Genomic DNA, 25785 nt, shown 5'->3' on the forward strand with positions numbered 1-25785 from the left:
GAAAATGTAAGAGCATTTTATGATGCTTCTTGTATTGTTGAAGTAACTAATTGTATTGCTATTCTTCCTAAGGTATAGTAAGTTTTAAAGTTATTTCTAGACTATTTTTATTACTATAAAATACCTACTGCCCTTATGTATATAAAGCAACTGGTAAACTACGCATATTTCATTTTCTGAGATACTTTAAATGAGCTGTTTTACCTATGTTTGTATGACAATGAAACAAATGTTTTTAGCATAATATGTTAGATGTGTTTAGCACAAATGTGTTTTGTTAATCACTTTGTTGCTGGCATGTGATATATTTTTGTACATATGTAAATTACAAGTATTTAGATTTCTATACATTTTGGCACCATTTATTGACATTAAATTTTTCAAGTTCTTTCACTGAGAGTAATGATCCACTTTCCTCAATGGCAGGGACACATTAAATAAGACTAATCAATTATTTTGTATAAATTTATCTTTTACCCCACTACAAATTTTGTTCTCTTTAAATACAAATACATTTAGGTACTCAGTTGTACAATTATCATATTATAATTCTATCTTTAGTCAGAATATATGATTTCGGAAAGAATGTCTATTTAAAAATATTAGATATTTTACTTTTTTCTTTCTCCTCTCATCTATTTAAAACAAAAACACTTTTTTATTAAAGAATCTATTAACATTAATTTCTTCCATCATATTTCAAATGACGTCTTCAACAAACAAGTATTCAAGAATGAAATCTCTGTATACAATGACTGGCACTTAGATTTTAGAACATAATTAAAATTAGGCTGAGGGTTTGTATGTCATAGATACATATTAATCTATGTAATAAAACATTATGTCTATAGAGTCATAAATTTTTATGTCTATGTAGATGTGTTTATAATTCTAATACCATGTCCATAGCATTGAGTACACAATATTGAGTCATCGCTCTTGTACTGTATGGATCTAATAGCCACTTTTCTGTGACAGAATTCATTGTCAATTTTATCAGGTGAAAGACTGCTGACAGTTCTATTTTTTTATACTACTGTGAAAACTGTTTAAATACAAAATTGTCAAATACCTAAGCCATGCGACTATTTTAAAATCAAGTCACTTTTCTAATAGGACTCCATGGGGATAATTCTTAAATACTTTATGCTGTTCTCTCCATCAAATGTAGAATGAATCAAAGATAGAGCATTACAAATTAAGTAGAATTTTGTCTTGTATATAGGAAGCAAGAACAAGCATCTAATCAAAACAAATCAAAGTGAAAACTCTCCTTAATATGGACCCTTCTGCTGTATGCCACCTCATTACCTCTTATCATTCCTACTGAGTAACTTTTATAGGATAGAGTTCATCAGAACTGTCTACCCAAAATCACATATGGTATTAATGTGATAAGCTATGTCCCAAGGAAGATACTGGCTTTTTGGTCTAAATTTTTAGTTTCATTTCTGTAGCATTACTATCTTTTAAATATATTTTCATTATCTCTAGCAAATCCATTCTTGATAGCAAGATTAAAGCATGTCTCCTTTTATAGACATAGCCACAGCTGGTTATACAGATCTTTGATAATTTTATATTTTCCATGAATTATAGAGCCATAGACCTCATTTTAGCCTTTTATTATGATGCATCTAATTCACTAATTCCCAAATCTAATACACACTACTATTATTTTTTATAATTTAATGAAGAAAAATTCAAGTACTTTCATGTGCTATTTTCTTTTGAGACGATGATAATGAATTTTAAACGTTGTTTAACACTGACCACGTGCCCTATTTTCTCAAATTTTGAATATTTGTATTTATCAAATTAGCAAATTTAAATAATTAATCTGTATTCCAATCTGGAATACATACATAGTCCTTTAACCAACTTCTGAAATAATGGATATATATATATATATATATATATATATATATATATATATATATATATATATATATCCTTGTGCTTGGAATGTTATTTTAGTAACCAAATAGTACATTTCCTCTCAACTCTTTACAAGTCTTGGTCCCCACTCTGTGTCTAGTCAGCTGGATTAACCTTCATTGTTACTTTTATAACTTGTGGGTTTTTTTCACTAATACTTCAGAGCTACTTGGAAAAGCTATGATTGAGACCTGAGGATTGCAATTCACAATCTGGGCAGAAAAGTCTGTGTGATTCTTATCCTCAGTCAACCATCAGTAAGCTAGAAACGGAATAGCGACTCCTGAATGAAAAAACTAAAAGACAATGCCTATCCCCCGAGTTCAAGCCCCAGTGGCCAAAACAAAAAGCAATCCAACAAATGTATGTGCTATATATAAGGAATTCTGAGAAATATACATACCCTATTTTTACACAAATGATACAATGATTGTGAGGATTCATCTTATAGAATGAATGAGAGAATTTAGTTTTCAAAATTATATGACCTAGGAGACTTATGTTTCTTTATTACTCATCAAAACAGATACAAATTTTTCTTACATGAATTTGCTACCTTATATTATAAGCACCCCTCTATTTAGTTAGTTATCTAGCAATCATCTGTACACCCATCCTTCTATCATATGTTTATCTATGCATCTATCTCCTGTTGCTTATTTTTTAAAAGGTATCTTTATTATCTTTAAGAGATTGGACAAAGGTGTTTCCATTTACCAAAGCAGTTTATGAACATAATGTATCTAGATCACTGTCACACCCCTTCAACACCCTCACTCATTCCTCTCAACCTACCCCTCCCTTTACTTATTTTAATTTTAGGTTATGTATTGGTCTGTCTCATTCCCACCTCCCCCTCCCAAGAAGCTATGTTATCATTTTGGTGAAAAACAGTTAACAAATTTCTAGACACAAATAGAAGAAATGCCAAAAAATTGTAGCTATGAATGAGAAGAAGACAATGGTTCAGACATATGTCCCTTTTTGCAAAATATGTGTATGACAATCACTGGATGTGCTGCAAAACAACTTATTTACACACATCATTTACTAGATATTTTTAATAGTGCCTTGCATGTACTGCTTAAAAGCAGATTTATTTTGCCGGCTTGAGCTCAGGGCATTAAACATTGTTCTTGAGCTTTCTCAAGGCTAGTGCTCTACCCCTTGAGCCACGGTTTGACTTCTGGCTTTTTCTGCGTATATAATACTGAGGAATCGAACCCAGGACTTCGTGCATGCTAGACAAGCATTCTAATTCTAGGCCACACTCTTAGCCCCAAAAGCAGCTATTTTGTCTACGCACAGAAAAGTTGTGGGAAAGATATAGATACTTATGGTTCAAAAACAAATGAAATACATACATACCTACATATATATCTAAACATACACATAAATATATTAATATAGAGATAAGTATTGGGGGGAAACATGTACAAAGAGCAGAAAACAATTCACCATTCTATTTATATGTAATGAAGAGTATTATTTTCCATCTGATGAATAAGTTATTATTTAGTCTTACAGAAATTTATCTTCCCACATGCATTTCAACACACATAAATAGTTCTATAGTAATAAGGATGTATATGTTTCATACTGATCAATTTAGTGAATGTTAATCCAATGAAAAACATAATTTCCTTGCTTGCAGAAATGTTTCCTGTGGATGTCTCATCTTCTAATGGCTGATTTTCTCTAACAGTTACATTTTCTACCATGTAAACCTCCACATGCCAATTCATAGATTTATTACAGCATAATTTAAAAAGTAATCTAATGCCATTACTTGAAGGAAATTTAAAATGTTTTGTGTCTATATCACATGACACTTCTAAGTACGTATTGTTAAACTTGTAGTATGTATTTCCCCTCAGAAAATGACAGCCAAACGGAATATGATGATCTGTGAGAAACTAAGAGGAACACACAACATAATTTAGTGAATGAGAAGCTATGACATATTTAATTATTTTCAGGTGCTAACCAATGAAAAAATAATATGTTACATCACTGGGACAATTATAACATAAAGCATTTTTAAAATGCTTCAAATACAGCTGTTAGGTTAATATTGATGTTGAACAAGTCTTGGAGGCCAAGTTATTCTCTAACATAACTTCAGGTAATTAGTAAACAAATAACCAGGACATGATAGAAATTAACATTACCAGGTATACATTTTGTACCTTGCAACACATACTTTGTTGCTATTCAGTTCAATGTTATGTATAGCATATGAATGTGTAAAAAGCTAGAATTTTGCTAGTACTAAACCAAGGAGAATATATGGATTAGTAATATAGGATAATTTAACTCTTAAATATATATTTTATAATTTCTCTACTATTAAATCTCTGCTGATTTTTGTTAAGATGTGCCTCCAATGAAATTTCTTAGCATATCTCTATCCAAATTTTCTAATCCACTAGGATCTTATAAGAATTGGCTTCTTTTGCTGTATGAATAAAATTTAAATTATAGAAAAGAGAGAGAAGAGGGACAGGAGCATAGCTTGGTGGTAGAGTGATTGTCTAGCATGCACAAAGCTCCAGATTCAATTCCTCAATACCACGTACTCAGAAATGGTGGTGCTATGGCTCAAGTGGCAGAGCACTAGCCTTGAACAAAAAGTGTGCAAGGACAGTACCTAGGCCCTGAGTTCAAGCTCCAGGACTGGCAAAAATAAAAGAGAGAATGAACAATTTTAAAGCCATATCACTTTCACCATTTTGTACAGAAATACAACAGATGGAAACTTTTTACATATGTATCAGCTATGAGGCTTACCCCTTACCAGGCAAAAGACAACAAAAAATAAGGACAAGGAAGCAATCTGATCTATCTTTAACCTGAATATTTACATATAGTAGCTTAAATACTGAAGCAAAATGTTGCAGCATAATGAAAAGATTTACCTTACTCATTTTAAGCTATGATGTATATATATTTATATATGTGCATTAAATAAAATATTGTAACACTAAGGAAGTTGGAATCAAGAAATAATACATCATAATACATGAAATTAGACTGTAGAAAAATAACTAAAATATGGTATATATAGAAAAGAATATTGCAAAATAACAAAGAAAATTAAAACCATTACTTTGTAAATAACGTATAGAAGATACACTACATGTGGAGGAGGGATATCTTTTAAAAATGTGCACTAATTTTATCATGTCCAAAGACCATAATTTTCAGGTATTAAACTAAAGAAAATGTTACTTAATGTTCATTAATTCAAAATATATATATATATGTCTAATCATTTACTCTGAGGATCTCTAATACATGCAGAATGTAGTACCTCATATTGAAGAGACACTTTCTGTGTATTGCTGTACCTTCTCTTCTTGTACATGTAGCTTCCAAACTCTCCCTCCTAACAGTTTGCCCATAAATTCTGTACCTTACTATAATTATACACATGCTAGTACCAATGGACTCATGTGTCTCTGTCTCCTCATATGTGCTCTATTAAATATTAATTATTTTTGTTATATATTTTGTATATATCAATGCAAAAAACTTTCATCCATCATGTGACCATGTAATAATTAGTAATTAAAAAAATTGGAGTACCTGTGGTCAGACAGCATAATATCTAAATCTGAAAATGCATACTTAGCATTTACCAAAATTTTGCTAACTTTATCATTCATTCTTGAAATCAACATTTTCCTAATTTTATCACCTATCTCTGTAAAATCCATTCATCTGAGGAAGAGACTGGGCACAGCCACGCTAAATGAAACTAGTGACAAAGAATCCTTCCATCATCTTTCTTCCCTGCATTGTTGAGGTACAAAGCTGGTTTAGCTATGATGGCTGTCTTAACAGTGTAATGGAACAAGACAGAGAAAGCCCCAGAGTTGGAGAATGATAGTGTGCCTACCTTGCCCTGGAGCTTATCTTTACAGACAGGCAGGTGTACTGTACATGTCATAACTACTGGTTTTTTTCTTAAAAGTTTCACCCTTCCTTTGATACAAGGCAGATATAATTCTTGTTTTTGCTATAGGAGCAGAATAATCAAATATCGTTGGTCTGACAAGGAGAAGGTAGGTCAAATATGATGAACAGACATACAACTAGTAGCTAGTGGAAGATGTAGAGACAGAAGTTTAATGCAAAGAACTTGTAGTGTACAAGTAATATCAGTGTTTAGTATTCTATGGCAGTTATAGAACACATTCAACATCTACATGAAATACTGTACAATTTCAAGTGTGAAAAAAATTCTTACATGTTAACCCAGTCAGAAATCACAGAATAGTCACACAAAAAAAGACTTTAAGCCTTTGCAAGTCTTTGACACATAAAGACACTGAGCAAAAAGTAATTAAGTCAAAATTATAGCATAGATTTGTAGTGAGAAACTGAAGAATATCGTCACTTTTAGGAACATACATATATATGTCATTCTCTATGGGAAAGGTGTAACACTAATAAATGAAATCTCATACATAACATTAGCTAAAAAAATCCTAATTCATAAAAGCCAGAAATGATTAATATCCACCTCCCCCAGATAAATAAATATAGAAGTATTAAAGAAAACAGACTCTCTTAATATTTGAAAAAATATATGTATATATTTTTGTCAGTCATGGGGCTTGAACTCTGGACCTGCATGCTGTGTGTCCCTGAGATCTTCAGCTCAGGGCTACCACTTGAGCCACAGAGCCACTTCTGCAAATATATTATTGAACAATATTTGATTGTTTATCTAAAGAAAATTTCAAATTTTCATTGGTTCATAAATCTAATATAGCCAAGAAACTAAAAATGTAGAGTATATGTTATAAGTTTTTGAAACTCAAATAAGTAGTAAAAGTTGATGCATATCTTTATGTTTAGAACAGAAAAGTTACAGCTAGATGGATTTCCTGTCATGAAGGATAACTGTCATCCAATTATTTTTATGGTTATAAAATATTTTTTGGCTTAAGATATTAATGATTTATGTTTGAAGTTTTTCTTCATTGATGAACTGTATGTTTTTATCTAGGTGTGAGTATATATTCAAATACCTGTGTCTAAGTAACTTATTCAGACTTCATGAACAAAAAACATGGACACAGTTTTGAAATAACATATTTTCTTGTGTTTCCACTATCAATTCATGATTAAAAATACATTTTTTAGAAATTTGTTGTATTCTGTTATTTTGCAGTCTCTTTGGTTGGTGATACTTTCATTTATACATTCAAGTTAAATGCATACATTATTGCATACATTTTTCAACTTACTCAAAGAAAACTATATCATTATTACTATTTGTGGTACTATATGAACTTGAAAGGTTATTTGTGGGATTTTAACGCAATAGTTTTTTTAAATAATCCTACATTCACTCATTTAGATATTTGCATTGCTATCAACAGAGCATTCCTTTAAATCTATGATTTTAAAATATCAATATATTTATTTCCAATCTCATGGGAACATATCAATTACTTTAATCCTATAAAAGCATAGTGCAAGCTGGACAGGGTGGCTCATGCCTGTAATCCTAGCTACTAAGGAGGCTGAGATCTAAGGATTGCAGTTCAAAGCCAGCCCAGGCCCTAAAGAATATAGGATTCTTACCTCCAATTAATCACCAGAAAATGGGAATTGGGGCTGTGACTCAAGGGTAGAGTGGTAGCCTTGAGCATAAGAGTTCAGTGAAAGCTCCTAGGCACAGAGTTCAAGCCAGATGACCCATAAATAATTAATAATAATAATAATAATAATAGGGTTTTCATATATTTGGCCATCTATATAATTCATTTTCTGTGATGTATTTTAATCTCCTGAGGTTTATAAGACATAATGTGAAGGCTTTGGAAACACAGTGATATTTCTGTCCTACATTCTTCTTGACATTAGGTCTCAGAGTAATGCTGTTCTGATCATTGAATGCAATGTGTAAAAGCAAGGAAAACTATAATTCTTTCTCATCTGACTTGAGATTTTCTCAAATTCAATAGTAATTCTTTTATTAAAAAAAGACAGGTCTTTTTTTTATTTCTTCTTCAGAGAAGACTCTCTTTAAGTCTTTGGCCCATTTTTTAATGGGATGGTTGCTTTTTTGGAGATTAGTTTTGGAGTGATTCAGTTTTTTGAGCTGTTGATATATTTTAGATATGAGGCCTTTGTCCGTTGTATAGTTAGTGAAGATCTCCCATTCCGTAGGCTTCCTAATTTACTAGCTATGTCCTATGCCATACAGAAGCTCTGCAGTTTAATGCAGTCCCACTTATCCAGCCTTTCTCTGATTTGTTGTGATTCTTGGTCCTTATTAAGAAAGTTTCGATCTGTGCCAAGGAGACCTAGTGTATCTCCTATTCCTTCTTGTAAAGTTTTCAATATGTTGGTTTTTACCTCGAGGTCTTTTATATCAATCTAAATTTTATGTCCTGGTGAAATTTTGATCTCATGGGATCAAGTTTCCAGCCAAGGTCATTCCCTCTAGTGTTCCACTAAAGGAAATTGATGTCTTAGTTGTGAGCTGAGAAGTATTACAGTTTTAAGATAATGTGGAGACTATTCGATCCCCATACAGATATAACATCTTCCAGATCCTACTTACAAAGCTGTCATACTTCTCAGCACATTCATCATATCTCTTTGTTTTTTCTTGGAAAAGAAAACCAGGAGAGTTTGGGACTGTACTTTAATGGTAGAATATTTGCTTATCCTGCATAAGTCCATGAGTTCTGGCTATCATTTGTAGCACTACAAAAGTGGAAATTAGACCTGTTACATAAAGAAGATTGTAGATTGTAAACAGCCTATCTCTATCTCAATATCTGTCTTTCTTTGTCTCTTTCACACACTCACACATTCACACTCACACACAAATACAAAAGCATATATCCATTATTTTGTTTCTTCTTAAGTTTATTTTCTGCTCTATTGATCTTCTAGAAGTAGTTATGCAAAGAAGTAGCCATTTAACAAAGCAGTTTATGAATTCAATGTCTCTTGATTAATTCCACTTCTTTCAATATTACATTTTGAGAAATACAATAAAGGCATCTTTAGAGAAGTTCTGTCAAACCCTGACTCATCTGTGGTTAGTTCAAAGGTGCACTATTCCTCAAAGTAACCCACAGACAATACCTGATCAAAAATGTAATATGAATGTCAGGATACCTTTGCCATCCTTAGAATAGATTTCAATGTCCTTTAAGCTTCAGAACTCTCACTGTTGCCTAGAATATTTGTTAGAATTCCATTACAGCTAAAATTCTCCCTGCTCAATCTGACACACAAGGATCATCAATAAGTATTTAGCATGACATTAATAGAAACTAATTGGCAGTATTCTTTTGTATTTTTTGGCCAGTACTGGGCTTAAACTCAGGGCCTGGGCACTGTCCTTGAGCTTTCTCCAGGCTTACACTTTACCACTTGAGCTACACTACTACTTATGACTTTTTCTATGTATGTGGTACCAAGGAATCAAATCCAGGGACTTGTGCTTGTTAGACAAGCATTCTTCCACTAGGCAACATTCCCTCTGCAGTTAATGCGGCTTGAGCTCTGAGCTTGTGTGTTGTCCTTGAGCTTTTCTGCTCAAGGCTACTCCCTACCACTTGAGCCACAGCACCACTTTCAGGTTTCTGGTGGTTAATTAGAGATAAGAGTCTCATGGACTTTGGTGCCTGGGCTGGCTTTGAACTTTTATCCTCAGATCTTTGCCTCCTGAATAGCTAGGATTATAGGCATGAGCCACCTCACCAAGGTTGCACTTTGCTTTTATATGTAACAACTTATTACTAATATCCTTTGGTGTTCAGGCTTTATCGGCTTGAAATTGTTGCTAAGTCTATTTATTTTAACTCAATAGTTAAAAACAAAATATATCATAAAATTACAGCAAAGAGAATTTATTTTGTTGTTTTACAGTTTCTTGTGTGGGAAGTATATAGAAAATTGAAGTATACCTAACCATGTCATTCTTTAAGAAAATAATCCTAATATATACTTGCCTCTACTAAATTTCAATGCAATGTTTCTGCTTTAGTATGTAACTTCCATTAGTTTTGGATATCCTGGGTCCTATATAGCTTCATCATATCATTGATTACATATCATTCGTTCAAAATGATATCTTCTGATTAGAAGATTCTAGCAATTTGTTATTTAAAATTTTAGCCTATAAACAGAGTATATTAGAAAAAATTATAGTTTTGGAGTTTCTCATTAAGACATATACCCTAAAATTATTTATTTGTAAAAAAAAATCAAATAAATCCCATAGTTCATACCAGAAATTTAGTATCTACTTAGGTACTTTTCCTAAGAGTTTACATATCCTCAAGTTCCTGGTTGATATTTCAATTCAGTTTAACTTAAAATTACTAAGTTTAAGTTAATAAGGACAGAGTTATGCAAGAAACACAATGTAACATTTTCAAATGATAGAAGATTTTTGAATTTCATGATGGATGACTTTATATAGAAATATGTTCTGTTGCAATTTTAAGTGTGATACTCTCCTCAATTTATAAGAATAAAAAGCCTTAAATTATAATACTGTCTCCTTCTTTAGCCGCTGAGATCAGTGAATACAAGCTTTACAGAATGTTCCTTCAAGAGTGCCTTCTCTTGTTGCTACATAAACTCTGTTTAACTTTCCTTTCAGTTGAAAACAGGCACAAAGTGATGAAAGCTGTTGGACTTATTATTAATCTCCATAAAATCTTTACTGAAAAAGTGCTGTTGATTTTTTAAAAAATGTGTGTTCACCAATATGGGTAAAGCACTTAATACAAGTGATTTTTTAAAGAAGTTATTAACATTGATTTTTACATCATATTTCAAATGACGTATTTAACAAATAAGTATTCAAGAAGGGAATCTCTATATACAATCACTGGCTCTTAGATTTTAGAACATAAATAAAATTAGGCTGAGGGTTTGTATGTCATAGATACATATTAATCTATGTAATAAAACATTATGTCTATCGAGTAATAGGTTTTTATATCTATGTAGTTGTATTCATATTTCCAATACCATGTCCATAGCATTGGGTTCGCAAATATCGAGTCCTCGCTCTAGTACTGTTTGGGTCTAATAGCCACATGTTAAGGATACCATACTGCCTTTGTTCCTTTGGACTTGACTTGGCTCACTCAACATGATTCACTCTAGATTCATCCACTTCCCTGCCAATGCCATTATTTTATCTTGTCTTTGGCTATGTAGAATTTCATTGTGTCATTGTGTGTGTGTGTGTGTGTGTGTGTGTGTGTGTCTATCACATTATTTTTTGTATCCATACATCTGCAGTAGGGCATCTGGATTGTTTCCATGGCCTGGCTATTGTGAACAGTGCAGAGATGAACATAGCTGAGCAGGTGTCCTTATCATATCTTGGCTTATGATGTTCAGGATAGATCCCAGGAGTGGTATGGCAGGTTCGTAAGGAAGGTCAATTTTCAGTTCTTTAAGAAACCTCCACACTGCTTTCCAGAGTGGTTGAACTAGCTTACAATACCACCAGTAGTGCAGTAGGGTTCCTTTTTCTCCACAACCCCACTAACATCTGTCATTGTCTGAATTCAAAATCTTGGCCATTCTTATTGGTGGTATCTTAGGGTTGTTTGTATTAGCATTTCCTTTATGCCCATGGGTGAACAGCATTTTCTCATATGCTTTTATGCCATTTTAACCACTTCTTTTGGACACGGAGAAGGCATTTGACAAAATACTACATCCAGTCATGTTGAAAGTACTAGAAAAAATAGGAATAAGGGGTACATTCCTTAAAATAATTAAAACCACATATGAAAAACCTACAGCCAGTATTATACTAAATGGAGAAAGACTGGAACCATTTACCTTAAAATCAGGAACTAGACAGGGATGCCCACTCTCTTCACTTCTCTACAATATATTGCTGGAAACCTTAGCCAGAGCAATAAGGCAAGAAAAGAATATCAAAGGGATCCACATAGGGAAAGAAGAAATTAAACTATCCCAATTCTCAGATGATGTGATCCTCTACTTGAGTGACCCTATAAGCTCCACTCCCAAACTCCTAGAATTAATAAACCACTTTAGCAAAGTGGCAGGATACAAAATTAACCTTCAGAAGTCAGTAGCTTTCTTGTACACCAACAATACACAAACAGAAAGCAATCAAGAAAATGATCCTATTTGCAATAGCCCCTAAAATAGCAGCCATGTGCAGAAAACTAAAAATTGATCCCAGCCTTTCACCATGCACAATCATTAACTCAAAAAAGATCATAGACCTCAATGTCAGACCAGAAACCTTGAAACTGCTACACAGTAGAGTTGGAGAGACACTGGAACTCGTAGGCACAGGCAAAAATTTCCTGAACAGAATCCCAGGGTCATATCAGATTGGAGAGAGTCTCAATAAATGGGACTACCTTAAAATAAAAAGGTTTTGCACAGATAAAAGCATAGCTACTAAAGTAGAAAGACAACTAACCAAGTGGGAAAATGTATTTACCTATAATGCAACAGAAATATGCATAATATCCATTATCTACAGGGAACTCCAGAAACTAATCCCCCCCCAAACCCACAAACCAAACTAAATGGGCAAGGGAAATACAAGTTAATTTTAAATTTTAAGGTATTTAAGTCTCAAATTATATTGGTAATAACAATCTTAATATAAATAAATGATGGACTAAGATATATATATATTGAAGTTATTACTCTGGATTTCCCATATTAATAGAGTTCTTGGTTCTATAACTGTGTGGATAAACACAACTATTGTTTCAGAAAGACCTGGATTCTTTATAAGAAGTGTAAAGTATTGGAAATTTATAGTGCCCAAAGCATCCATCAATGAGGAGGAGAAGATGTCTATGATGAGGTAAATAGTGTTCCTGGGAAGCATATATGATAAATATGGTGCCTCAATGCAACAATAACACCTAGGTGAACACTTAGAAGATACTAAACACTTTCATTGGGTTCCATAAGCAAAAACATGCCATCCCACTATATCCAATGACTTTTGTTCACTTCTCTTGAAGTTCTGTCATAATCCTAGATGCTGGAAAAGCAGATAGCAAGTAAAAAATAAAGTTCAGTTCAGCAGTATTTTTTAACTATCAGATATTAGAGGTGAGCATAATCATGGGGGCATTTGCCAACTTTAATTTATGATTCTTCAATGAAACATTTGTTTTATTGAATTGTTGCTTCAATGGCAGTCTGCCGGTCAGTTAACAAATGGAAGGTTCATGCTGGTAGTAATTAATTTTAAAACTTGGATCAAGACTGCCTGGTTATGAACCACATCTTAAGTACTGAATAACTGGGCCAAAATATTTGACTCCTAATTCCATTATTAGCTCATGTGTTACTGATAAGATATTTATGGACTGAATATCCACCCCTAAATTAATATGGCTAAATATTCTATTCTAATGTGATGATACATTGATAGTGATCCATGAGAAAAGAAAATGCACTCATGTAGATAAGGTCATGCAATGAAAATGTCTTTACACTAGATTTGTTTCCAAAAGCAACAGGGTATTTTGTGGCCTGCGCTGCTGTTCTAGGTGATACATTCAGCTGTTACACTAGCTATTTGGCTAGTGAGAAGTCAATATTATTGAGTTTATGAACAATCTCCCAATCTGCTACTAGGTCTCTTATATTCCTAAACTCAAAATGCATCCACTGAGTGGTCAAGAATAAAGATTGACTAACAACTTCTTGTAGGGTCTACCTGCTCTGTGAGGTATTTAGCACTTCTCTGAGGTATTTTCACTTTTGTGAGCAGTACTATTTACTATAAAATATACTAAATGTCTATGGGGATAGATCCATTTCCAGTCTTGGACTCAATTTTCCTTTCCTGTTTACTCAAACCCCACAACCTGCTCTGTGTCAGACATGATTGTTATTAACATCTTTATGCCTTTCTTGAGTAACTGTTCTTAACTCTACATTAAATGAAGACTGTGGAATAACATTCTGCACACTGATTAGTAGATTCTTTGGTGACCCTTTGTGGTTTTTTATTATTTTGATTAGTATTGTTCAAGAAAATTTTGGGGGGAAGTTGTGAGATGGAATTCCAGAAAGGTACATGACAACACTTTAATGGATTTTTTCTTTAATTGCTTAAAGTCTTTTCTTTTTTTATCTATATTTTTATTGTAATTAATAGAAGGGTTACATGATATTTGCCAGATAGATGGTGCATTAATTCCCATATTGTCTTGTATTTTGAGTCAAGGACCTTTTAGTAAATGACTCTTATTCTAGTTACTACTCATTAGTAGTAACTACTGTCCCCATTTTTCCTTTTGAATTTTCTGTCTTTTTTTTTAATACTCTGTGGTAGAAATCCCTGTCTTCAGTTAAAAAAATTGATCAATATTTATATTCTTTATTTTCTAATGGTCCTGTCTGTAGCTTTGAAACTCTGTATTTTCTTACCTCTTTCAATAAAATGTGTGTATTACATGTGCAGCATACTAATCTTTGGTTTGTGTGTGGTCTCAATTTGTTTTGTACTTGCAATCATGTTGAAGACATTCCTCAGTTCGGTTTTTTGTTTGTTTGTTTGTTTTGGTGTGCCTCATTCTTACGTAGTAAAAGGCTCACCAAACCTGATTGAACTTATTCGTATATATATGAACAACTTATTTTACAACGGAGAACTCTCTGAATTCTGTTGAGGTAGGATTTATGTATTCCACCTTGAAGTCACTGGACAGCTCAAGGGAACTGACTGGTGTGTGAAAATGTAGATACTGACTGCTGTTGTAGCCTAGCTAGTATGCTGAGAGAAACTTGAAGCACATAGAAAGTAGGCAAGGGGACTAGGAGTAGGAGAAATGAAGAATGAAATGAGATTCATTGTATCCATATTTATAATGAGTGTATAACACCTTTGTCTCATCTATAGAACTAGCTAGGGAATACTCTCTGTCCGGGAATGGGTGACTGTTGTTCTTATTTTAGATACTCTGTTATGTCAGGACTTTACGTCACTTTTTTGAACACTTTACCATTTCTTCTCTCTACTAGGTAATTATTTATTTTCATCTTGAGCTTCCTTTCTTTATTCTGCATGGTAAAAGAGAGATATGTTCATAAGTATGTATACAAAGCAGAAAATAGAAAGGACAGCTTGTCCCTAGAGCCTTAAGGAAAAGCTGACCCTTTAAAGATAGAGCTATCTTGAATTTCAGATCTCTTTATTTTCTAAAGTACTGACAAAAATTAACACATATTTCTTGGGCACATGGAAAACACTTGATAAATGTTTGAAACTCAGAATATGTTATTAACTGGTATTTTTTATTTTCTTTTAATTCAAAATGAGACTGTTAAAAGTAAGGGTTTGAGACTAAGAAATTCACTTGAATCTAAAGCTATTTATACAACATGAGTAAATTATTTTACCTATAAAATCATCATTTCTCACTATTACTACATTGAATTATTATGTTATGTAATATGATAATTTATGAAAAGCTTTTATCCAATAGAGCCTGGTCCAATAATAGCAGCTATCTGTTTTTAATTCAGTTTAAATTTAACAGAATGATTTTTAAATTTCTTTTTAACAAGGTCATATTGAGTTACCATCCAGCCTCGTATCCCCTTGTGTCCAGTTCTAAAATGGTTTTATAGTGAAGCACTCAGTATACCTACTGATGTTTTACTATACTATAACAGGTATATATTTTGAGTTTTTTCTTTATACATAGAGTTAAATTTCAATTGTTGTGCACCACTCCTATGCAATTGAGATGAAGAGGATCTCAGTTTGAGGGCAGCCCATCACAGAACATTTCTCAAAATGTTTTTGCAAGTTACATTTTGATGCAGTGGCATATACCTGAAATCCCAGAGAGAATAATACACTATGGATTTTGGTCTTCGGTCAACCTAGGCAGACATGTCTGTTAGATTCCATCTTGACAGAAGGAAGATGGATGAGGCAATGTGTTCCGGTGATTATAGCAACAATGGAAGTCTAAATTATTTTTGAATATTTAAAATTATTAGAAAATATCTGCAAGCTTACACTATCCTGGCACTGAACTGTTGATATTTCCATAGACAAATTTCCAGTGAAATCAACTTTACTGTTCATACTGACTCATCAAAGTAACAAATGGTTGTGTAGTATGTGCAGAAAAAAAGGCACATCTTCACTACTTCACAAATCTTAATAACTATCTCATTTATTATGCTTTTTTAACTCCTATCTGTTGCTTCTTCTAGTTCTTATATTAACTGAAAACCTCTAAAGCAACCCAGCCATTGTACTGTATTTATTTATTTATTTATTTATTTATTTTGTGGATCATGGATCTTGATCTTGGCCTGGGCCCTGTCCCTGAACTCTTCTGCTCAAGGCTACCGCGCTACACTTGGGCCAAGCCCCACTTTCCTTTTTCTAGATGTTAATTGGAAATAAAAGTCTCAAGTCCTGCGGGGAGAGGAGGGAGGGAAATGGGGACCATGACATGAGAAAGGGTATCAATATTTGTGAAGTAATGTACCTTCTATCTAATGAATATAATGTAACACTTCTATTAATTACAATAAAAAATATATGAAAAAACTAAGAAAAATCTTTCATTGCCAAGTAATGGTGGCTCATGCCTATAATCCTACTAACTTATCAGGCTGGGATCTAAGGATTGAAGTGCAAAGTCAGCTCTACCAGAAAAATGCCTGAGAAAGTCTTATCTCCAATTAACCACTCAAAACAAGAATTGAAACTAATGATCAAAATGGAAGAGTGCTAGCCTTGAGCAAAGAGCTCAGGAATTGTATCCAGGTCCTGATCTTAACCCCACCCAAAAAAAAGGAAAGAAAAAGAAAGAAAGAAAAATGAAAAACTTAAAACGTTCTTTCATGTTTAAACAAGATATTATTGAAAACATTGACTATTTGTGTGCATGCACATAAAATCTGAATAAAAAGCATATGAATTGAAAGCAATAGTTTTATAACTGGGCTCTTTTTTGAGTTAGAGGCCTGCAATGGGGCTTGACCTTAAGCCCTGCTGATATTCATCAACTACTATTCAGGGCTAGAATTCTAGAACTTGAAAGACAGTTCCACTTCTGGCATTTTGTGCAAATTTTCCTTTCCTGATCCTCAGATCTCAGCCTCTTGAACAGTAAGGATTACAGGTGTGAGCCATGGGTTCGAAGGCCAGGGGCTTCTAAATTGTCTGTTGTTTTTAATCTACATAAAAAACTGCATTATAAATCATTTATAAATATCTACTCTTACTCAAATGACCCTTTGTGTTGGTTATATCTCTTCGAAGCCAGTTCAAGCTATAAAAATAAATTTTAAAAAATAACAAAAAATGTCTCAAGTCCTTTAGTGCCAGGCTGACTGAACCTTGATCCTTATATCTCAGCCTCCTGGATAGCTAGGATTACAGATGAGAGCCACCATGCCTGTCTCAACGTATTTTATTTATAAGTTGAAATTAAGTGATAATGCTTTGCTATTTTTCTAGTGCTTATTAAATCTTAATTACCATTTTGATTTCTGTTTCTTTTTCCAATATACTAATGGCAGTGGAAACCTTTCTTGCATGTGTAGGCAACACATGCTAAATCTGGCACAAATTTACTGTGCAGAAAGTCAATGTCAGGATGGCAAGATGAATGTGTGGAGTGTTCTGTCCTACATTGCTGCAGGAATCTTTTTATAGATACTCTCTAAATTGTGGAACTCTAAAACAGATTTTTTTTCATGGTATTTTCACCCTCTTAAAATTATTTAACATAATTAACGATATTTAGTAACTTAGCCAAGTGTTGCAGCTTTTCTATGTAGGTCTTGTCTTTTTGCCAAATAAATATGGTAAGGTGTGGAAGTCCTTAATTCTTCAGAAAGATGCCTTTCAAAGACAACAATGTGTCAATTAACCTTAATTGCTCTTTAGGTTTCCATGTCTCTAAAGTATATATCATATTTGACAGATTACATTTCTGAATAAACTCTAGCAATGATAAACCTGTCTCCTTCTTTCTCCTATTAATGATAAATAAAAATATGAAGCCAAGTGGAAGATGGTGCCTAGACAATAGGCACGCTGCCTAGCTCTCTTTCACAAAAAGAGAGAACCAGGAAGTCCCACAAGTCAATTACCTTAAGAAATCCACAACAACAAACTCAAGAAGCAACGGAGAAGGACTCAAACTGGAAAAGAAATCCAGATAAAGCTCACATCCAACTTGCTCAAAGAACTCAGAATGCTAGGATCCCCCCCCCAACCCCTTGCCACCGGCTCTGAACCGCGAAAAGCTGTGGTGGAGGGCACCGGGCCGGGCAGCCCCAACCGCTGCAGAAACCAGCATAGGACCGGGCCAGCGAGCCGCAGAATCAGCGGAACCCAGACGCGGAACCAGAACAGCAAGCAGTGGAACCCAGACACGGAACACAGGTGGTGGCAGAAACCCGAGGGGAGTGAAGGATTCTCCAAGATAAAACAAGAGCTGGAACAGAGAATCGCCACCTTGGAAAAATCAGTCAGAATCTACCAGAGAGAGATCCAGGAACTGGCGGATGCAGCAAAGAAGCCTAATCTTTGTATAATAGGGATTGAGGAGGGGGCCGAATTCCAGGACAAAGGTATGCAACCTTTATTCACCAAAATCATAGCAGAGAACTTCCCCAACTTCAAAAGGGAAAATACTCACATTATTGAAGGTTTCAGGACTCCAAACAGGCAAGATCCTAGAAGGAACTCATCTAGACATATCATAGTAAAGACACTAGACCTGAATACCAAGGAATTGATCTTAAATGCCACAAAAACAAAGAAGGAACTATATTATAATGGGAAGAAAATTCAAATTATAGCAGATCTCTCCATGCAAACCCTAAATGCAAGAAAAGCTTGGAGAAACATCATTGATGTCCTGAAGACCAACAACTGCCAACCTAGTTTGATATATCCAGCAAAACTAGCATTTACATTTGAGGGAGAAACAAGAATATTTCACTCCAAAGAGAAGCTTTATGAATATGTGCACACTAAACCAGCATTACAAAGAATACTAATTAATCGAGAACAAATTGTAGAACATCAAGAACTCCCATCAAGAAGCAAACAGCTATAATTCACTAAATACAAAAGGGGAAAAAAGAGAGAGAAAGAAACTTAGAAGTAAAAATAAATAACGACAATGGACACTGACCACTTCTCCATAATCTCCCTAATTGTGAACGGGCTGAACAATCCAATCAAAAGACACAGAACAGCAGACTGGATTAAGAAACACCACCCATCCATATGTTGCCTCCAAGAGACCCACCTCACTGCCAAAGACAGAAACAAATTCCAAGTGAAAGGATGGAAACGAATTTTCCACTCCAATGCACCATGCAAAAAAGCAGGAGTAGCAATCTTAATCTCCGACAAAATTAACTTCTCAGTAAAATCAGTACATAAAGATAGAGATGGCCATTATATATTAGTAAAGGGTACAATCCATACCCGTAATACTACAGTTATAAACATTTACTCCCCAACATGGGAGCACCCAAATTCATCAAACAAACTCTCTTAGAATTACAGAACAAGATAGACTCAAACACAATCATAGTGGGAGACCTCAACACAGCACTCTCAACAAATGACAGATAAACTCAACAAAAGTTAAGCAAAGACACCATCGACATAAATGACACCATAGCCCAGCTGGGCCTAACAGATATACACAGAGTCTTCTACCCAATGGCAAAACTTTTTACATTTTTCTCAGCAGCACATTGAACACACTCCAAAATAGATCATATAATAGTTCATACAGAAAACTTAAGCAGATACAAGAGTTCTGATACAATCCCATGCATCCTATCAGACCACAGTGGAGTCAGACTAATTCTGAACAATGCAGTCAAAGTCAAAAGCATTCAGTCACATGGAAACTGAACAACACACTTCTGAATAACTCCTGGGTAACAGATCAGATCAGAAATTAAATTAAAAATTTCCTTGAATGTAATGACAATCAAGAAATATCATAAAGGAACTTATGGGACACAGCAAAGGCAGTTCTAAGAGGCAAATTTATCGTACTAGGAGTGCATATTAAAAAGTCAGAAGAAGAGCACGTAAATAACCTTTAAAAAAACCTGAAACACCTAGAGGAGCAAGAAAAAGTTAATTCTAAAACAGCTAGAAGGACAGAAATAACAAAAATAAAATCAGAAATTTCAGAGATTGAAATAAGATCTACTATGCACAAAATTGATAAATCAAAAAGTTGGTTCTTTGAGTCAACAGAACCTTTGCAAGATTAATGAAAAATAGGAAAAAGGAGACTCAAATGAACAAGATTAGAGACCCCACGGGAACAATCACAACTGATTCCCAAGAAATCCAGTCCATAATGAATAGGTACTCCCAGGGCCTATATTCACAGAAACAAGAAAATCTAGTAGAAATGGATGATTTCTTAAATAAATATAGGCTACCCACACTGAACAACAATGAGGTAAACAAATTGAACAGACCAATTTCTTACAACAAAATTGTGGAACCAGGGAAATGCCAACCAAAAACAGCCCAGATCCAGATGGATTCACTGCGGAATACTACAAGACATTTAAAGATGAAATATCACCTATACTCTTGACACTCTTCTGAGAAATAGAAACAGAAGGAGCAATGCCAAACTCATTTTATGAAGCTAATATTACTCTCATCCCCAAACCAGGGGAAGACCCAACAAAAAAAGAAAACTACAGACCTATCTCTCTAATGAACACAGACACAAAACTCCTCAATAAAATATTAGCCAACAGAATCCAGAAACAAATTAAACATCATACACTATGATCAAGTGGGCTTCATCCCACAAATGCAAGGCTGGTTTAACATTTGCAAATCAATCAATGTAATACATCATATTAATAGAGTAAAGGATAAGGATCATATGATAATTTCTCTGCACCTGGAGAAGGCATTTGACAAAAATACAACATCCATTCATGTTGAAAGCACTAGAAAAAATAGGAATAAGAGGTACATTCCTCAAAATAGTGAAAGCCATATATGAAAAACCTACAGCCAGTATTATACTAAGTGCTGAAAGACTGGAACCATTCACCTTAAAATCAGGAACTAGACAGGGATGCCCACTCTCTCCACTTCTCTTCAATATAGTGCTGGAACACTTAGCCAGAGCAATAAGGCAAGAAAAGGATCCACATAGGGAAAGAAGAAATTAAACTATCCTTATTCGCAGACGACATGATCCTCTACGTGAGTGACCCAACAAACTCCACTCCCAAACTTCTAGAATTAATAAACCACTTTAGCAAAGTGGCAGGATCCAAAATCAACCTTCAGAAGTCAGTAGCCTTCTTGTACACCAACAATACACAAACAGAAGGCCAAATCAAGAAAATGATCCCATTCGCAATAGCCTCCAAAAGAATAAAATACTTAGGAATATACTTAACCAAAGATGTAAAGGAATTATTCAATGAAAACTATAAAAGCCTAATGAAAGAAATTAAACAGGACACTACAAAATGGAAAGACATCCCATGCTCATGTCTAGGGAGAATCAACATAGTGAAAATGGTTATACTGCCAAAATTGATATACAAATTCAATGCAATCCCCATGAAAATCCCAAAGACATTCTTTACGGAAATTGAAGATATAATCGAAAGATTCATATGGAACAAGAAAAGACCTAGAATAGCCAAAACAATTCTAGGCAAAAAGAGCAATGCTGGTGGTATTACAATATCAGACTTCAAACTCTACTATAGAGCCATAATAACAAAAACTGCTTGGTACTGGCACAAAAGCAAACCAGAAGATCAGTGGAACAGTATAGAAGACCCAGAAATAGAACCACATACATATAGGGAACTTGTATTTGACAAAGGAGCCAAAGATATACAATGGAACAAACACAGTCTATTCAATTATTGCTGCTGGCAAAACTGGGCAGCCTCATGCAGAAAACTAAAAATTGACCCTAGGCTTTCGCCCATGCACAAGCATTAACTCAAAGTGGATCAAAGACCTCAATGACAGACCGGAAACCGTGAAACTGCTACATGATAAAGTAGGAGAGACACTGGAACTCATAGGCACAGGCAATAGATTCCTGAACAGAATCCCAGAGTCACAACAGATTGGAGAGAGACTCGATAAATGGGACTACCTAAAAAATAAAAAGTTTCTGTACAGATAAAAACATAGTTGCAAAAGTAGAGAGAGAGACAACCAACTGGGAAAAGATATTCACCCACAATATATCTGAAAAATGCTTAATATCTAGTATCTACAGGGAACTCAAGAAACTAATCCCCCCAAAACCCAATAAATCATTCACTAAATGGGCAAGGGAACTAAAGAGAGACCTGTCAGAAGAAGAGATTAAAATGGCAGAAAAACATATGAGAAAATGTTCATCATCTATGATCATAAAGGAAATGCAAATAAAAACAACCCTAAGATACCACCTTACCCCATCAAGAATGGCCAAGATTTTGAACTCAGACAATGACAGTTGCTGGCAGGATTGTGGAGAAAAAGGAACCCTACTACACTGCTGGTGGGATTGTAAACTAGTTCAGCCACTCTGGAAAGCAGTGTGGAGGTTCCTTAAAGAACTGAAAATAGACCTTCCCTATTATCCCACCATACCACTTCTGGGCATCTATCCTGAACATCATGACCCAGGATATTATAAAGACACCTGGTCAGCTATGTTCATCTTTACACTATTCACAATAGCCAGGCAATGGAAACAATCCAGATGCCCTACTGCAGATGAATGGATACAGAAAATGTGGTATATATACACAATGGAATTCTACATAGCCAACAGACAAGATAAAATAATGGCATTCACAGGGAAGTGGATGAATCTAGAGCGAATCATGTTGAGTGAGACAAGTCAAGACCTAAGGAACAAAAGGCGCATGGTATCCTTAATATGCGGTTATTAAATCCAAAGAGTACAAGAGCGAGGACTCTATAACTGCATACCCAAAGCTATGGACATGGTAATGGAAATACAAACATAACTATATAGACATAAAAACCTATGACTCTATAGACATAATGTTTTATTTCATAAATTGATATGTTTCTATGACATACAAACCCTTAGCCTAATTTTGATTAAGTTCTAAATACTAAGTCCCAGAGATTGTAATTAGAGATTCCCTCCTTGAACATTTTTTGTCAAACTTGTCATTTAAAATATGATGTAAACATAAGCCATATAATGAATGATTGTTGTTCTTAAGGTACTATGTTATCTCTCATCGCTTTTGCTGTCCCTTGGTTATCTCATATTGTTACCTGATATATAGGATACATTTGTATTTGGTTATCTGAAATTGGATAGGGAATGGGGGAAAACAAGATGAGGGGTGGGGGTCGGAGTGAGGGAAATGGGGACCAAGACATGTGAAAGGGTATCAATGTATGGGAATTAATGCACCATCTATCTGGCAAATATCATGTAACCCTTCTATTAATTACAATAAAAAATATATGAAAAAAATGAAGCCAATTTACACCAAGTGGTGTGTATTTCACTTTGTGTGTGCATGTGGTTCTTTTTGCTGTAAGAACTTTTCCTCATCTCTTCTAAATAAAAGTTTATTATTAGAGAAGAACAGGAATTTTTCAAAAATGAAATTAATGAAAAATTCAAAATCTTCCAACCCTAGAGCTTCATCAACTACCTCTAACATGAAAAGTAAATGTCAAAATTTTATATATTAGAATAATTGTGGATGTGTTACAAAATGAAGTTCTTTTCATTAGGATTAAGGAAAAAGCTTCTACGAAGAGAACGTCATAAATCATGCACATTATAAAGCATAATGTGGTGAATAATACTTAATTTTTGTCAGATCAGTAAGACATAATAAAAATGAATCTTTTCTGTTCATTTTGTTGGAATTTTTTCTCTTCAGGGTAACAATACTTTAATCCCCAAATTTTGAATAAAACAAACAGAAAACTGTCAGTGAAAAATTACATAAGAAAAAAGTGTAAGAGAAAACAAACTCTCCTGTGTGTGTGTGTGTGTGTGTGTGTGTGTGTGTTCTTGTTGCTATTAGGGTTTAAATTTATGCCTTCCGCTTGATAGAGAGTCATTTTAACACTTGAGCAATACTTCCAGTCCTTTTTCTTAAGATATAGTTGTAAAAGGGTCTCACACATGTACCTGATCTGAGTCAGACTTTGATTCTTCTTTTTATATTATTGTTTAGCTAGGATGACAGGTACACTAAACATATCCAGCTTTTTGTTGATTGAGATGGTGTCACCTGGCCTTAAAGATGACCCTCATAATCCCTAAATCCATGTACCTAGCATTACAGCTGTGAGGCATGACATGTAGGCCATACTTGTGTTTTTTATTAGTAAGTAAAATACTACACATTTTGTAGCATAATACTTGCTCACAGCAAGACAAGTTTTCTAGTTGATGTAATACAAATTCCTTTCCCTTAGTATTTTTCCATTGTGTGTGTGTGTGTGTGTGTGTGTGTGTATGTGTCTGTGTCTGTGCCTGTGTGTGCACATGCACACATGTGCTAATATTGGAATTGAATTCAGGCCTCAATCTCTTGCATGTCTTTCTCGTTCAAGCCAGGCATCTATCAATTGAGCCAGGCCTACAGTTCCAGATGTTTCATTTGATTAGATTTAAGATTTTTGTAGATTACTTGTTTGGGATTGACTTCAAATGTCAGTTCTCTGATCCCATTATAGGCCTTCCCCTCAATACAGTTTGTTACTTGAATTCAGACCCTGTTACTTCTCCCCGGCTGTTATTTAAGTCATAGTCTCAAGTGAGCCTCCTGCCTCAGCTTCACAAGTGATTAGCCAATCAATTTATGCCCCCAAGACCAGCTTCTTTGCACTATGTTTCTATCACCCTTGGTCTCAACATCATAATATTTTTCACAGTTGAGCTATATCTCTATTTTCTTTAGGGAAATGTGTATGTGAGCTGAAAAATATTTTGCAGATAAACAACCTGTGGCTGGTTTGTTTACATTTTTAAAGCTATTCCTTGTTCTTCGGGCTTATGTGTAAATGCTATTCACTTCAGTGGGAATAAATTGGAATAAATGAAAATTTTAAGGTATACACTGACAGCCATTTCAGGCTTTACAGAAATGTCTGTAGCTTTGTGAACCATTTTGTGCTCTGCAGGGCAAAGTATAATATCTACCACAGGAAGATTCGTGAAGGGAAATAATATAGATTTATTCACAACAATGTAGTAGCTACCATTTATGGAAAGTTTAATTCACACTTCACTAAATATGTAGATCATTTTACACATAGTTACTTCATTAATCTTCAAGAACATCTAGTGAAGTAAAACTGTTCTCCCTTTCTCAGATGATTAAACCAGAGCATAAAAATGATAAATCATTTACCCAATATCATATGGAAAGTAAGACTCAAACTGAGGTTCCGTACCACACCTGCCTGACTCCAAACTTGCAAATCCCAATACTATTTATTATATTTCTACCTGATTTGCTTAGGAACAAGTAATTAATTCCTCTTAAGCAATTATATCATTTTGCTTGAGAATTAGGAAATCATTCATCTTAAGTTTTGCTCAAGTATAAACACTTAAATATGTGAAAGTTAATGTTAACCTCTAATTTTTACATAAATAAATAGAATGATCTAATTGCTTCTCAACTCAGGTTGATTTTTGCTTAAATTACATTAATTTCTTTGCCATGTCTTCTCAGCTCAGGCTTCTAATATACAGCATGATCACTAGCTTCAATATTTCCACCAACTCAAACTACTAAATATAACCAATTAATTATATG

This window comes from Megascapheus bottae, chromosome 3, assembly GCF_031878675.1.
Source record: "Megascapheus bottae isolate mThoBot1 chromosome 3, mThoBot2.hap1, whole genome shotgun sequence".
Lineage (NCBI taxonomy): Eukaryota > Metazoa > Chordata > Mammalia > Rodentia > Geomyidae > Megascapheus > Megascapheus bottae.